This window comes from Natrix helvetica, assembly GCF_964273705.1.
Source record: "Natrix helvetica genome assembly, chromosome: 4".
Taxonomy (NCBI): Eukaryota; Metazoa; Chordata; class Lepidosauria; order Squamata; family Natricidae; genus Natrix; species Natrix helvetica.
The window spans coordinates 77,866,202-77,884,546 of NC_138550.1; positions in this window are offsets into that span (position 1 = coordinate 77,866,202).

Genomic DNA, 18,345 nt, shown 5'->3' on the forward strand with positions numbered 1-18,345 from the left:
CATGTTCATTATCATATATAATAACAGCTTTGCACTAGTGAATTTTTTCCCCACTTGTTCATGATGAAAATATTTGATCTCTGCACTTCCCACTACTTATAGAAGTCCTCTATCCTACATCCCACACTATTCTCCCAATTCTTAGATACCGCTTTTCTGGAGTCATAATAGATCGTTATAGTTAGGGTATATCTGTGAATGCCAAATTCTTTGGTGTATGCAAGCAAACATGCTTCCTACTATAAAGACACACTTGGCGGATGGATGGAGGGATGGATATGCAGACATGTTCAGGCATAGCTTTTCTCACCTTCAGTCCAACACAGAAGGGTCATGACATAAATGAAGAGAGGGTTTTCATGCTTATAGCACACATGCCTGCACTGGGGAGCCTAGCTCTATATTTAATTGTTTCCATATGACCTTCAGCCCTCGACTATCAGGGTTTCATCTCACATGAAGGTGAAGATTATAAGGCTAAATTCTTGACTTCCGGGAGTCCTCGTGTAAGCATGAAGACTGATTCATCAGTGATATCTCAAGCATGATTAGGAAAGGGAATGGTTCTTCGTTATATTGGCCCAAAGAATAGAAGGTAAATAGATGTTATTGGTTCTATGGATTCTTCTGGGAATGGATGTTGGGATTGAGGCAGCATGAATAGTTACACTATTACACTATTTTTTTTCCTAAGCAAAACACTATGAAACACTGTTTCAAAAGCAGGTAAAAATGGCAGAAGTTACATGTTAAAGGCTGCTTATATTATGGAAATTTACATTAAAGAAGCCTCATCAAAAACATATATATGCCACAGAATAAAATGCATATTTTAGGTTCTCTGACCATTTATATTAGCATTTGTGCAAATTATGGGAAGATAGAATACTTTGCAAACATAATTAATTCCAAAAATTTATACTGTTCTCTAAAAATCTGTTAAAGAAGTAGAAACGCTGCCCTAACATTGCAGACCATAATGTGAGATCAGAGCTGCACATCCATAAAGTGGATAAAACCAAGTGTTGTTATAGTTTAATACATAGGATAAAACCTAAATAACATCATAATGCTGCTAATTATATTTCTTCATTAAAAAAATGTTTTATTTCTACTGGATCAAGCCCTAACACATATCTTTTTATTTACATTTACAGTATGTAAGAGTGTAAACACACACAAGAAAATTGTTAGCTCAATTCCCACACATATCCAAGGAGAGAAGTAAAAAGGGGTACTTTAATAAGTACTTATCAGACTTAAGTCGTTGAAGCTTTCCAGTCAGGATTCTTCCAAATGCAAGCATTTCCTTCTTATAAGTCAAGGCATTTGTTCTACAGCAATCCAATGAAGATAGAGTTCTGATGAGAGTGATTGATCTGAAAGACAATTTGAATGAAGGATGTGGTGTACATCCTCTAAATGATACTACGCTGACAGTTCAAACAACCTTCTCATGACATATCACTAGAAACAGTCAAGAACAGTAAATTAAAAAGTGGAATTGTCTCTATCACATAGCTCATTTCTCCTAAATGGGCATTCTAAAAAAAAAAAACCCACTGCTGTTAGTATTTATTTATTTAAAAATTCTGTATTTATTCTTGTAGGAAGTTATCACCCAGCCCTCTCCCAGAAAAATGAAATATCCTAGGAAATATTGAAAAGGCAGATTATTATATTTTCCTGGATGTGAAAAAGGGAGAAACACATTTTAAATACAAAGTAAATTCCTGCAGCTTCCTGCCCATCCCCACTTTGTCAATGGGCCATTAAGAAGGCCAAGCTAGTCCATTTTACATAATAAAGAGTTCTCCCCATCAGCTCCAGGGGGATGGGATTAAGGCATGATAATATTGGCACTTTACTCAACTGACCACATGGCATCTGAGAACTCTGAGAATTCAACCAAACCTGGATACAAAACTCAGCCTAGAGGGTTGCACTTGCATGGGTCCATGTGAGTCTGATAACCAATCAGAATACATTTCTTACACAGGAACAGGAAACAGAGAGGTGGGACTGAACAGGTTATAAAAAGCCTAACAAGGCCCTCCATCGCCCCTTTTTCTCTTCTTCTCCACCAACATTGAAGCATGTGATCACCTTTTCTGTTCAGGACTCAGGCCATGTGGTCCTGTCCACCATTAAAACCATCTTTCCAAGCAGCCTCCATGTCTCCAGTGTCTTTTTCCCCACTTGGAGCCGAACCCAGAAGGACATTTCTTTTAACACTCTCTCCAAAGTTGAAGGATCCTTTCCAAAAGATTACTTTTCAAAAACAGTTGCAGCAAATCAATGTTAATTAAAAACAAGAAATGTTTGTTGCCTCTATCATTTCAAGGTGTGGATGATTTTAATTTATCTCTGAATAAAAATTCAGATGACATATAAATTCCAAACCTCATAATACCACATAATATCCGACTCTTGATACCACTGAACAAAACTCCTCTTGTTCTCTCAGACATCCTCAAAGGGGCAACTATGACAGGCTGAGATTTTATCAAAGTGAAGAATTGTGTGTCATGACATCATGATACAACTTGCACCCCTTGTATTCTTGCATGCAATGTTGCGACACAAGAATGAAAGAAACAATTGGCATTCTGATACTGAAACAAACATTTGCGTCCACCGCAAATTCCCATCACTCCTTACAAGAGCAAATCTGTGCTGCAGAATATAGGCAATATCTAAACTCATTTGGACATGTAGCATGATAAGAAGTACCCATATATGCCCCAGATTCTGAACAGAACAGACTGGAGATGTTGCCCATGTCCCTCTACCTTTATCAAGTGGTGAGTAGCAGTATTCTGCATTAGTTAAAGATACTACTTTGAGGGAAGCTCATTGATTGAATTAGTGATTGGATGATATCCTTTCTTCCCTTAACTGGCCCACTTTCCTCTCTCTCTCTTTCCTTCCTCCTCATCTTGACCTCTGTTTCTATATTCTATTCAACAGTCCATGTTCCTATGCCACAAATCTCTGAAAGAAATTAGACCGAGAGAGAGGGGCTGAAAAAAAATTACCAGGTACATTTCCATGGTTAAACACAGACATGGAACATAGAACCAGAATAATAGGGTTGGAAGAGGCCTTGAAGGTCTGAGACTGAACTTCAGCTTCTTCATATTAATGCAATTAGTCTAATACTGTAGCCATCACACACCAAATGACAATGTCAATGTATTTATTTTTTTGGAAGAAATGGAGCCTGTAACAAATGAAACTCTTTGGGATGCTGTAGGATCCATGACTACTTTTCCTGAGCATGATCAGATATCATAATAGTATTTTCCAGAAAGGCAAGATTAGCCTCTGCCCTTATGTTTTTTTTTCTGGATTGAATTGCAATGTGTTTAATCTGACCAGTTTCCAAATGTGGAGATCTGTAGAATAACGCAGTAGTCTCTGCTTATGTCCCCAGGTGGACCTAACCAAGGACCAATCCTACCAACAATGCTTAGATGTTGTCACCCATTACTTGGAGAAAAGTTAGGTGGATGGAAGTGACAGGGGGGGGGGGGCAATAGAGACAATAATGTTAGAGACAGAATAAGGACAGTAAATGTTATGCCATTATTATTATTTTCAACTCCAGAAAGTATGGACAGCATTTTAACTCAGGAGAAAGGACTAAGAATTAATTTAAAAAGTAGAATTAGATGTCACCTGCAAGCTGATTTCAAAGTTTGAATCATCTACCCCATAATATTAATTCTCCCCCCTGTGGAGGGGGAGAAGTCATGGAACATGCACAATTTCTGTAGTTGGATGCAATTATGAAAGGGTGATGTGACGGCATGGCTTTTTTATTTTTATTTTGTCATTTGGGGATTTGTATCATGATGACACTGCAGGGAACATTAGTATAATACAAATAAGGAATTGAAATTACCATGCTGAATACTTTGTAAAATGTCATTTGATTTTGATAAGTAATTAAATGAAAGTCATAATCTTTATCTTGCACAAGAATATTTCTTATTTAGCAATAACACTTAGACTTATATACCCCTTCATAGTGCTTTAAGAGCCCTCTCTAAATAGTTTACAGAGTCAGCATATTGCCCCCAACAATCTGGGTCCTCATTTACTGACCTCGGAAGGATGGAAGCCTGATTCCACCTGGAGCTGGTGAAATTGAACTGCCAAATTGCAGGCAACTGGCAGCCAGCAGAAGTAGCTAGCAGTACTGCATTCTAACCACTGTATCACCACAGCTATATGGAATAGCAGTCATAATATATAAACAGTATGCCTGAAGTTACCTCTTTGATACTTGATTTCTGGAGTGCAATAATTGGATTGTTTAGTAGATTTGTTGTAACAGAAGAAATATTAACAACAACAAAAAGGCACATTAAAGCTGCTCTAGAAATGATTGAAAATTATCTGACAATCCCCAGTATGGTGTCCCCTCCCTGCCAATATACATTAAGCTAACACTTAGATTGAGCTATGGATTACTAGGGCTACCAAATGTAGGCTGTAAAAATCCAGAAGACTACTAGCATGAGCAGAGTTTTCTGTATCACTTCTGCCATCCAGTGATCACCTGGATTTCTGCAGCTCAGATCTGGCAGTATAACATTAGTACCATATTGACAAGATCTCTTTCTTGATTAGTCACCACTTATTCTATCAAGATACAAACACTACTGAGATTCTCCATCCTGTCTTTAATGTGCATCACTTTACAATTACTTACATTGCATATCTTTTTTCTTTATTTCTAACTGTTGAGAAATTAATTGTCTATGAAAGGAAAAATGAGCTCACCCACTCACTACCTAAAGAGATCTGTGGCATGCAGGCTTCCATGTACATATCAGTTGCTTGATCAGGAACTGCAGACATCAGTCATCTGAGAATTATGCTGTGCATCCAAATTCAGAGATCATTGATCCATGCAAAATTACTTTCAACTGGATCCTCATCCAGATATGCATCATAATATGAATCCTTATTCATATATCCTGGCACCATTAGCCATGCATACCTATAGGAACTTGAGCTGGATCAGGAAAATTTTTTAAAAAAAACCTCCTTTGAGAATGAGAATATAATCTCTCTCTCTCTCCCCCCCTCCCCCCCTCCCCATATTATATATATCCCGAACCTTACACGGGAAAAGACCCGAATACAACAAAACCAGCATATATATATATATATATATATATATATATATATATATATATATATATATATATATATATATATATATGTGTGTGTGTGTGTGTGTGTGTGTGTGTGTGTGTGTGTGTGTGTGTGTGTGTGTGTGTGTGTGTGTGTGTGTGTGTGTGTGTGTGTGTTGTATTTGTGCTGATAAATAGATAGATAGATAGATGGATAGATAGATAGATAGATAGATAGATAGATAGATAGATAGATAGATGATAGATAGATAGATAGATAGATAGATAGATAGAGTGAGTATACAGTATATTCTCATTTTAAATCTATTTTTAATTTATGCCAATGATTAATTATATTTAAATCACCATGAATATGAGTGATGAATGAACTCATGAATATGAGTTAATAGGAGAAAGTCTGTACTAAATGCAAAAGCTTACCATTCTGCTGGAATTCCAGAACTAATATGAACATCAATGTTTAAGGAAAGAAATGAATGGCAAAATAGAAAGCTCTGTTTAAATCAGCTCTTTTTCTTATTAATTTGAGTCACTTTGATTTTAAAAAATCAGTTCTATAATCCCTGTTAATTCTCCTATTCTTCTAACAATCAAACCCTTTTTTTAAAATTTTATTTTTTGTGGTGAAAGAGAAGATTCTAATCGGCACTGTTGATGCTATTCATACATTCAACATGTGACTATTATTCCAGTTTCATTTACATGGAGTGCAAAGGGATGGTTTTCTGTACATGGTATTAATTTGCAATTTAATAAGGTTAGCCATCTTTGATGCAAATTGTTTCCCACTCACTCCTACTTTCTAAAATCTGCATGAAGATGTTTTTCTTTGTTCTGAATTTCTTGGCTAAAGTACTAGGCAGTTGCTAATGGAATTTCAAGCTTGGTCTGACCCAGCAAGGAGCTTCTTATAGTTTAAAACTAGACTGTGTACAGGACAACTGAACATATAATCCCCTGCTGGGACTTCAGGAATGGAAAGTACACACCATATGAGTACTCCCAACAAGTACTGTGCCCCCACTGTGGAGACTGAAATGACATCTGTCTCTACAAAATATCTAGATATGCAGTAGAGGATCTGCAAAAGAAAACCCTTCACATGTACAATTGTACTCATGGTGATTTCTGGGTGAACAAGGGCTTTCACAATGCAGGACTCTTGGGTGCCTGGGAACCTGTGAGTGTATAATCATGCTTGCAAAGGTTCCCACACACATAAACACTGCCTACCCCACATCTCCCACAAACCACACAAGGATGTCAAACTGTGTGTTGTGTATTGTGATGTTATCAAGTCAATGAAGCAGCCATATAATCTGCAATGGTGTGGCATGATGTCTAACACCAAAACACTTTTGGGCAATGATGTCATTGATATATTAGCATCTACATACATATTACACACGTGGACACAAATGCCCAGAGACAGACTGCAGAAGTTGAAATAATTTACATGGTATTCTGATATGGTGGGGGGGGGGAGTGTCCAGGGTTTATCAGAAACATTTGGAAGATATGTTTAGATCCAGAGTAAGATATCGGTTGCATTTGTTAAGAGTTCTTAAATATATATATATATGAAACCTCAGTGCAGAACTCAAGGCATTCCATTACAAATTGCCATATTTTTCAGTGTATAAGACGCACCAAAGTATAAGACGCACCCAGGTTTTGAAGAGGCAAATTTTTTAAAAAAGTTTTTGCACTCTGCAAACCTCCCAAAAATGACCCATTTTTCACGAAAACGGGCCCATTTCCCCCCCCCCAAAAAAAGCATGAATAGCCTTTAGGGGGCTTGCAGAGTGCTCCTGGAGGGTGGGCACCCCAAAAAATGAGCAAAAGCAGTCAATTTGTTTGTAAAAATGGGCCTGTTTTTTGTCAAAACAATTGAATGCATAGCCTTTAGGAGGCTTATAGAGTATTCCTGGGGGCTGGAGGGGCAAAATTGAGCAAAAAATGGCCTGTTTTTCACTCATTTCTGCCCTCCCCAGCCCCCAGGAGCTCTCTGGAAGCCTTCTACAGGCTCTGCATGGCCATTTTGGTGAAGGCAGCAGGGTTTTGGGAGGCAAAAAATACTATATTCAGTGTATAAGACGCACCCAGAATTTCAGCCTCTTTTTTGAGGGGAAAGGGTGCATCTTATACTCCAAAAAATTCGGTATATATACCGTGTTTCTCACATAAAAAGACCAAGTCTTATTTTCTTTAAGACTTGAAAATAAGCATTTGGGCTTATTTTTGAGGGGGCCTTCCTTTTTTCAGGTGCAGCAGGTGAGTAGACGCATTGTGGATGCACCATTGCTCCATTCCGAACCTTCTGCAAATGGAGGCTTTTTGGCAAACAGGAGGAAAATGGGGAGGGGGATTTTCCTGCCTGCCATCCTTCCCTCAGTCTGTTCTGAGCTTGAGGAATAAATGACAGGCAGGAAAATCCCCTCCCCATTTTCCTCCTATTTAGCAAAAAGCCTCCCTGGAGCCTCCCCAAAAGAGGGAAAAAGAAAAGGAGTTGCTGGCTGTGGGGAAGAGGCCCAACAAGCAGAAGCGCTGGGCCCAGAAAGAGAAGGGCAAAAGCAGTATTTGTGCTGCCCCAAGGGGCCAGCTGCAGAGTTTCCCCCCTCGTGCCCATGCCATCACTCGTGCTGGCCATGCACCCCCAGGATTATTTTTGGGGTAGAGGTAATATTAGGCCCATCCCCCAAAAAATTAAGGTTGGGCTTATTATTGGGGTGGGTTGGGTTTTTGGAGAAACAGGGTAGAGGTGCATTGTGTATATGTATATGTATATGTATATGTAGATGTAGATGTAGATGTAGATGTAGATGTAGATGTAGATGTAGATGTAGATGTAGATGGGAATGAACATGGGATAAAGGTGGAAGAACCTCAGGCTAGACAATGGTCTAGTTGAGTCTTCATAAGGAACGTGGTCATGACAAACGTCTCTGAAATTACCCTCCCTGGTTTCTTGGACGGTAAAGACAAGTGGGGGGGGACAGATGTACTTTTGGACTTGAAAGATTATATTAATATAGCCTTACAACCTGGTGTGCATCTTGTCAGGACTATCTCACAAGGCTGACAGTTCCAAATCTCTTGATAAGGAACACATACCGTCTCACCAGTTACAACTTCACAAATACGTTTCTAGATATAGTACTGGATATGATCTCAGCCTTCTGATATTATTTGGGACCAGGCGGTTTTTTTAAAAAAACTGTGTGCTCACATATATGATCCTTAGGAAAAGTTGAGGGTTTCTTTATCTCATCACTATGAGAAATAATATCAAAAATAAAGTCTTAATAGTATTTCATGATTCTCGAATTTCTTGCCACTAAAGCTACTTGTATCCAAATAGGATTCGGACTTTTGACCTGCAGCCAAAGTTACATTGAATAAGATTAGTGTGGATTCTCTTTCTCATTGCTTTACTGTTTTCAATTTTTACCCATACATTTTACTACAGCTGCAACCCTCAATCATTTGCCTTCATTCTTTACCAAGAGCAATCCCTATTGAACTCAATAGGATTACTTCTGAAAAGAAATGTTAGAGTAGGACTGCACAATGCCCCATATTACACAGATAGTCCTTGGCTTACAACCACAATTGAGCCCAGAATTTACGCTGCTAAAAGAGAAATCTGTTAAGTGAGTTTTGCCCCATTTTATGACTTTTCTTGCCACATTTGTTAAGTGAATCACTGCGGTTGTTAAATTAGTAACACAGTTGTTAAGTGAATCTGGCTTCCCCCCTGACTTTGCTTATGAGAAGGTCACAAAATATGATCACATGACCCCGGGACATTGCAACTGTCATAAATATAAACCAGTTGTTAAGCATCTGAATGTAAATTATGTGATTATGAGGTTGCTGCAATGGTCATAAGTGTGAAAAATGGTCATAAGTCACTTTTTATGTGCCGTTGTAACTTTGAATGGTCACTAAACAAATAGTTGTAAGTCGAGGACTACCTGTAAGTCGAGGACTTAAAAGATTAAATTATATAACAAATAAAGGTTTATTGGTGTAACTACATTTTATTATTAGGTATCCCATAGCATCATTTTCACTGAAGAAAATAAGTTATAAATGTAATCACTTGTAAAAAAAAAACATTACAATTTGTTTCTTAATAGAAACAACTTACCCATAGTTTGTTGTTATTAGTAGTCTTGTGCCCAATTGGCTTATGGTTTAATTGCTCAACATCTATTGATCTCAAGTACAAATTAATTCAACTGTAAAGACATTGTCCTTTCCTAATGTAAAATGTTTATCATAAAATCTCATCTAATTTGAATTATTCAAGTGTCCATGAAGTTATCATATATACTTTTTATTTGCAATGTGTTCCTACTATGTGCAGGGACCTGTATATCATCAGTGAAAAATGTTCTAGATAATTCAATGCCTTGCCTTGCTTTACCATTGAAGAAGATGGTACTTCCCCTACTAAAGCCAGATATAAACCCCACGGGATTCGGGAGAATTGTGATATCAACACATTCCAACAACAGAAATCAGTAATAAATATATGATGATGGAATTCACTCACATTCCTCCAATTCAGTTACCATCATATGGTTCATCTTCCTCTGCAGAGAAATCACAGATCCATTTTTGATGCATTTAGAACTGCAAGATTAAACTTTCCCCAAAACATTCACTTAAAATGTGATTAAATTGTTCCATCCGATTTTGTTTTAAGAAAAGGAAATCAAAGGTGGATTTTTATGTAAATGGAAATTGATTAACATCTTTCATTTTAAAAGTGCATGTTGAGGTCAATTTTTTCTTCTTCTTTAAAATTATATTATATGTCATCTTTTAATTTCATGTATGTAAATACGTATGCGTGCATCTCTCTCTTTAAACACAGGTACAATCTATATAGAAAAAGTCATTTTGCTGACAGTTTAATTCATGCATTATCTGTACTGTTTATTTGATTACAATATCACATTCAGTGTGATTTTTCTTAAAAAGTAAAAACAAAATCTTGAATTATTCACTGTACAAATTTGCTCAATAGAATTTCTCTTTCTTTCTCTCTCTCTTTTTTAATGGCAGTTTCTGAACAGGGTTCTTTTGATCTCCTTGACTGCTTCTTATATTGTAAGCCTAATCCTCTACTTAAACATTTTTCCTACATTTCATCAAACATTTGGATTTAATTTTTTTTAATCTAGCTCATCATATTAATCTACTCCATGTTGTAATGCATGTTGCTCCCTTTCAACTGGGGAGGAAGGAAAAAAAATAAAAATAAAAAAAGCTTAATGAAAGAAAGAAGTAGAAGAGGAAAGAAGCTAAAAGGCACTTGGAAAATGTTTTGCAACTTAGCATCACACAAAAATATGAACATTCAAGGATTTGGCTTTTAAATGCCATCCTAATTAAAAGAACGCTTGCTTTTCAATGTGTGGCTTTTTCCCCCCTTGCCTGCAGAAGAGGCCTTATTCAAATGAAGGAGGAGACCTTTCACATACATGAGGCTATAATAGAGAGCTTAGCATAACTTCTACCTGATTTTCAATGCAAATGGCAAAGGAGAAGTTAGTGTGTTGATGCAGATTATGGGTTATCCTTCTCACACACCACAGACTCCTTCACGCTCTGGAAATATTTTGCTTATCAGCGAGAAGCAATGATCACACCTCACAGTCCCAATTCCAGGGAGACTCGAAAAGGGAGATCATCAATATTCAGATATAGTCAGATTCTCACAGTACCAGACTATTAATTTGCTTCTGAACTGGAAGATTTACTGTACGTTTTTGTAATATAAACATTTTACTGCCACATATCAAATATTGGAGCAGAGTGATTAAGAGACCACTGAGCAATAATGCAGAGGTGAAAAGAATGTCCTTTATTGCCACGCGAGCTTTGATACTTGCTTAATATGGTAAAAATAATTCTTGGCAAAATGCACAAACATTTTTCAATGAGTACTAAAGAATGACTGCATTGCTCATCCCGGCTTAGTGTGTTTGCTTTGTAGATTCAACAGTCGCACTCGGTCGCAACGGCAACAACTTAGCTGGAAGCCTCAGGTTATAAACTGCTCTATCCGAACACATTCCCTTTTCATTTCAAATTAATCTAATGTTTTCAAAATTAGGCTGAGAAGAGTGAACCATATTCCCAAATTAGCAAGAGGGCTCAGAACAATGCTGTATGACTGGCAATAGCCTGATTAAGCAGTGCTGTATTTGCCTGACAACAAACAGAACAGAGTGTTTCTTATTAACAGACAATATTAGTTTATTTTATGTGCAAGATCAAATTGATCGGGAATGTGTGGTCCTGAATGCTTCAGTGTGGTCAGAGGAGTAGTGACAAAGAAGCTAGGGAGAGCTTTGGCACTGGACACTGGCTCATTTTTTTTTTGCTGGATAAAGTCCACCAAGTTTTTATAAGCGGCAGTCCGTTTCATTTTGAGAACGTGCCGGATGGATTTTATTGTTACTCACCAACTACCTGAGATCTGCAACATGATCTGGTGGCGAATCTCCCCAGCTATTGTACATGATCTTCCAGGAGTCCCTGATAGAAAACAATTCATAATTTTAAAACAGAGGCAAAATAAAAGGAAATTCAAAAATAACCAGATGAAAAACTCAGGATCATACACTGGCATACATAAGTCTTGTGAGATTTGGAGATCTTCTTAAACGTGGACTGTTTTAACGGATGATTGGTAGGTTCCACCTAGCAGCACAGAGGGAGCCATGATGCTTATGGGAGTTTCATCAAATTGTATTTAAAAAAAATAACAAGACCCCCCTACAAATTAGGATTCTCAAGATGTTTGTTCTGGATGAGAGGTAGACAATTTGAGCTTTGTTTGGTATTCTAGATATGACCACAAGGTTATAGAAGCATGACCTGTTAATGTTAGAAATAAGAATGTTGTTTATATTTCAAATGCTTCCAGGATAAATATGTCAAACATATGATGTACAAAATATAACCTTATATTTTGTAGAATTGCATTTCTTACGACTCAAATAGTTTGAATTATAGAGATCAGTAAATGATTTCATGAATTACTGTATATTTATTTTATTTATTTTATTTTATTTCTTAGATTTTTAGACCGCCCCTCTCCCAAAAAGGGACTCGGGGCGGTGTACAGTCAATACAATAAAACCAGTCATAATAATTAAATACATTTAAGCTAGATTTAAAATACATTTGGAGGGGGAGATAGGCTGTACTAAGAAATAAATACCTAAAAACATCACAATTAAAACCCCAAACCCTAAAATAAAATAAATCCCTGGGAGGTAAAACTAAGAAAGTGCCAGGCCAGCTGATTGAAATAGGTGAGTCTTTAACTTTTGCCGGAAGGAACGGAGGTCGGTGGTAGTTCGAATGTCTGGGGGGAGGTCATTCCAGAGGGTTGGGCCCATCACAGAGAAGGATCTACTCCTAGGTGTCGCCCGCTGGCATTGCCTAGCAGACGGCACCAGGAGGAGCCCCTCCCTGTGTGAGCGGATAGGTCGCAGGGACGTATGTGGTAGGATGCGATCCTGCAGATAACTAGGTCCTCTGCCATGGAGCGCTTTAAAGATGGTGATCAATACCTTGAAACGCACCCGAAAGGCCACAGGTAGCCAGTGCAGCTCGCGCAGGAGAGGTGTTACGTGGGAGTAACGTGTACGTCCCATAATAACCCGCGCGGCTGCGTTCTGAACTAGCTGCAGTCTCCGGATGCGTCCCAAGGGAAGCCCCATGTAGAGGGCATTGCAGTAGTCCAGGCGAGACGTCACCAGCGCATGAGTGACCGTGCGCAGGGCACTCCGGTCCAGTAGGGGGCGCAATTGGTGCACTAGGCGAACCTGGTGGAACGCCCCCCTTGCCACGGCTGCCACATGGTCCTCCATTGACAGCCGGGCATCAAGGAGGACGCCCAAATTGCGCGCCCGCTCCACAGGGGACAGTTGTTCGCCCCCTATGGCCAGCGATGGAGTCAGCTGGCTGAACCGAGGTGCCGGTAACCACAGCCACTCGGTCTTGGAGGGGTTGAGTTTGAGTCTGTTGTCCCCCATCCAGACCCCGACGGCTTCCAAACACCGGGACATCACTTCGACAGCCTCGTTGGGGTGGTTTGGGGTTGAAATATACAGCTGAGTATCATCAGCGTAAAGATGGTACTCAACCCCAAAACCACGGATGATCTCACCCAGCGGCTTCACATATGCGTTGAACAGAAGAGGCGAGAGGACCGACCCCTGTGGCACCCCACAAGTGAGTGGCCTCAGGGACGACCTCTGCCCCCCTGTCAACACACATTGCTTCCGGTCGGAGAGGTAGGAGCCGAACCACCGCAAAACGGTGCCTCCGACTCCCATCCCCTCCAACCGGCGCAATAGGATACCATGGTCGATGGTATCAAAAGCCGCCGAGAGGTCTAATAGGACCAGGATAGAGGAACAACCCCTATCTCTGGCCCTCCAGAGATCATCAACCAACGCGACCAAGGCTGTCTCAGTGCTGTGCCCGGGTCGGAAGCCGGACTGGCGTGGGTCTAGATAATCGGATTCGTCTAGGTGTCGTGGAAATTGCTGCACCACCACATTCTCAACAACCTTCGCCAAGAAGGGGAGGTTGGAGACTGGACGATAGTTAGCTAGCTCCGTTGGGTCGAGCGAAGGCCTCTTGAGCAAGGGTCTCACCACCGCCTCTTTCAAGGCGGTTGGTAAGTATCCCTCACCCAGTGAGGCGCTCACCAGGCCCAGGAGCCAGCCTCGTGTCACCTCCCAGGCTGCCAGTACCAGCCAGGAGGGGCACGGGTCCGTTAAACAAGTGGTGGGTCGCAGCCGTCCACGCAACCTGTCCAAATCCTCGGGGGCAACAGAGTCAAACTCCTCCCAGAATGGTCTCTCAAGACTCGCTGTTGGCGGCTCGTCTGGTCCACTGACGGAGGTCCACCCGCTCCGGATCTGATCGATTTTGTCCTGAAGATATTCCCCAAACTCCTCTGCTCTACCCTGTAAGGGTGTCTCCCGCGCTCCCTGCGATAAAAGGGAGCGAGTCACCCTAAACAGGGCGGCAGGGCGGTTATCCGCGGACGCAATAAGAGCAGCACAGTATCTATGTTTGGCCGCTCTTATTGCCACAAGGTAAGTCCGCAAATAGGCTCTTACCTGTGTTCGGTCAGATTCGGAGCGTGAGGACCTCCACCTGCTCTCTAGACGTCTCCTGTGGCGCTTCATCACCCTAAGCTCCTCAGTAAACCAAGGAGCCCGGGTGGGTCGATGCCGCAGGAGAGGTCGCAAAGGCGCAACCCGGTCCAAGGCCCCAGTCGTCGCCCTATTCCAGGCAGTCACTAGGTCCTTGGAGCGGGAGCGGGACAAGGCTACAGGAATTGGCCCAAGCTCCGTCTGGAATCTGTCAGATTCCATCAGGTGCCTGGGGCGGTACCAGTTTATAGAGTCTGGTTCCGCCTCCTCGCGGTGGGGGATAGTGCCAGGGAAGTCCAGCCGGAGGGATGAGTGGTCTGACCATGACAGGGGCGTGATGACTAGATCCCCTATTCCCAGATCACTCGTCCACTGTTCAGATACAAAAATGAGGTCCAGTGTGTGGCCCCCTTCGTGAGTGGGGCCCTGCACTAATTGGGTCAGGTCCATGGCCGTCATGGAAGCCATGAACTCCCGAGCCACCTCGGAAGCCGCTCCCGTTGACGGCAAGTTGAAGTCCCCCATGACCAAAAGTCTGGGAGTCTCAACTGCCGTCGCTGAGATTAGCTCGAGGAGCTCGGGCAGGGCTGCTGATGCATAGCGAGGAGCCAAGTATACAATCAGCAAGCCCCACTGCCTCCCTGGGCCCCAGTTCACACCAAGGGACTCACACCCGGGTATCTGAGGGACAGTGAACTCCCTCGGCTCTAAACATTCCCGCATAACCACCGCCACCCCTCCACCCTTACCCAGGGCCCGAGGCTGATGGAATGCACGGAAACCCGGTGGGCACATTTCCACGAGGGGTAAACCACCCTCGTGGCCCAACCAGGTCTCTGTTATCCCTGCAAGGTCTAGCTCCCCCTCTGAGATCAACTCATTAATGAGGGGGGCCTTGTTGGTGACAGACCTTGCGTTGCAAAGCATCAGCCGCAGGCCCTGGCTCTGTAGGACCTGTCCACCTAGACTGCAGGGGTTGGTACAAGCGACCGGGCGTAACCAACAGCCGCGGTCTCCCAACCGACCTTGGGATCTTATCCTGTCCTCGCATCCCCTCCTCCCCGCGACCGTTGTAATAGGACAACCCTCTGCTTTAGTGACCTTTATATTCCCCCCCTCCACCGCATCCCCGTCCTTCCTGGACTCACCTGTCTGTCCGGCTCTGGCCCTCCTCCCGATCTGATTAACCCTCCCCCCCCGCCCTGGGACCCCCTAAAAAAGATAAAAAACATTTTACTAAAAATCCCCTTAGCTTCCGGTTCCTGCACCTCTCGGGGTCCACGAACCCGTCATCAAGGCGGGCCCTTGAGAGATATTGACTCACTTTGTCCATTCCATTGGAGATACAGTAATAATGAAGATACAATGAGGAATTGGATAGAGACATCCGGTCCAAGGAACTTCCTTTCAGATGTAAATATAGCTTCAGGCTCTCCATTTATGATTTAACACAGCTGTTTTTCCTGGTCTAAATAAAACAAAAGCAAAATACATTTTTCCCATGCATTTATGCACTTCAGTTATGAATTCCTGCTCCTCCAAGACACAAGTAAATGGGAGTAATTAGCACAAGGAGGAAACTGTGGCATTATCTCAGTTGCTAATATTGGATTATTTTTGATTTGGGATTTCAGTTCAATTGAAAATCAAATGGAGGTGGCCTTTTCGCTAGTCCACTAGCTCTCTGAAATAAAGAATATTTTAGAATTGACCATTAATTGAATAGTCCTAATTTAAATAGATTCAAATTTTATAAATATAATACATTGTTGGATATAAAATTTCATTTACTTTATTATTAGAATGTATTGTTAGAAATCCTTGAGATCATTTGATTTATTGGGAAGCTGCAGTATTATTCATTTTTTAATGTAGACTTTTTTCATTTGTATAGATGTCATTTGTGGTTTTTATTTAGTTGTTATACACCACCCAGAGTTGTTTTTGGCGAGATGGACAACTATACAAATATAATACAAATAAATAAATAATGGAAAGATTTCATTATTTCTTATCAGGGCCATGTGAAAATCATCAGGAAATATATAAATCTAATTTGTGTACATTATTTACCAAGAAAAGACATCAACAGGCTTGGTGAACTGATCTCAATCAGTTCTGGGTACATACCCACCCAGGATGAACTCTTTTTAAAACCTTTATTTCTATCCTTTATTGTAAGCAAATAAAATGCTTTGTACTTGGTATCTTCTTTTAATATTCTGTAGCTAAATCTTCATCTAAACAGTTCCATCTGATCTGCATTTTCTCATTGTATTCCTTAGATATGTGAGGAAAAAAAAATGAAAGAACAGGAAGTGAACTTCAACCAATATTGAAGAGGCTACTTTGGTAGTATCGCTACTATGGTAATGTCCCAAATATGGCTCCTCATTCATGTGGCACAGAGAGCTAAGCACCAATCATTTACAGGAAAACTCTAAGATTCATATGTGGGCATCTAATATAGATGTGAAATAAACCAATCTTCTGTGTACTTATGTCATCCACAATCATCTCTTCTATTCGCAGATAGTTCCTTGTCCACACAAAAGTCTAACAATGTTTGAAACTAACTAAGATCTAAACACACACACACACACACACACACACACACACACACAAACACACCATAGCCACGCTATGTTAAATCTTTAGTATTTTTTTGATGATGCTACTTTAACTGTGCAGTCGTTTAAATTATAATAGTTAAATCTGGGCATACAAATGTATTACCTTCTAAATTTATGAGCTGAGTGGAAGGTTCTGATTTTGGCACATCTCTAAATAGCAACTCCGGCATTCAATGCAATAAACTCTCTGCTGAACACAAAGGTTATGACAGTAGGTATTAATGGCCATGCTAAATACACTTTCCAAACAAGACGAATTATGCAGCAATATTCAGTATACCTGGAAAGGTCAGCAGAGAACTCATCTGGAAGCAGAACCAATAAATTATTTGTGTGATAAAAGCAATGTGTTGCCTAGAACAAAATGTTTGGTTTCTTCACTCTGACAATTTATTTTCCTCATAAATAAAACATTAACCATCGTAAAACAATGTAGTGTGCAGGCTACAGAAATAATCTGAAATTTTTGCATGCACTTTTGTAATGGTTTGTAAAAGTGAGACAGCTTAAGTAGTAGCTGAAGTCGAAGAGAAGGCTGTACAGATAGGAGGCATAATCTAGGACTATAAATGCTCGAAAACAGCATGTTTCTAAGAACAGATTCTAGGGTATTATAGGCGTAGATTATTCCTCTAAGTCTTATGTGTAGTTCCCAGCATCTCCAAAAGCTGCCACTGAATGATAAATTTTTTATGATGATAAGAATGGGAAAATAATTAAATTCTTGGGAACTAATCATTTCATTTTAAAACTAGATTTAAATACAACTGCATTTTTAGTCAGGTCCTGCCCACTTTTATAAGTACAGACATTGTGTTTTGTATTTTATTGAATTGCCCATAATAAATATACTGTGTGTGTGTGTATCATATTTCACAAATAATTTTGTTGCAATGTATTTTCAAGGATGTATATACTCTATATGTCTATATTCATACATGTGTGAATTAAAAATGTTCAATTAAAATTGAATTTATTAAAATTCGTTGTAAATATTGGGCATAGTTGAAAATATGTTTATGTAATTACCTTTGTTGTTGTCATTTGTAACAGTTATAGACGATCAGCAGTAATATACAGAAGTGTGAAAATAAAGATAATGAATATGACCCTACTTAAACTAAGAGATAACTATTAGATTACAAGCACTTACATACAGATGCACTCTCTATTGCCATTATATTGTATTGCATCAATTAGTTCTAGCATTCAATACATACTTTGATAAGCACAGCTCAGTAATAAAGTGTTCAAAAATTTTGCTCCAATCCAGATGGAAATATCAATTCACATACAATGGTCACAAGATGGCCACTAGTGGCAACATGAAGAATACTTCCCACAACA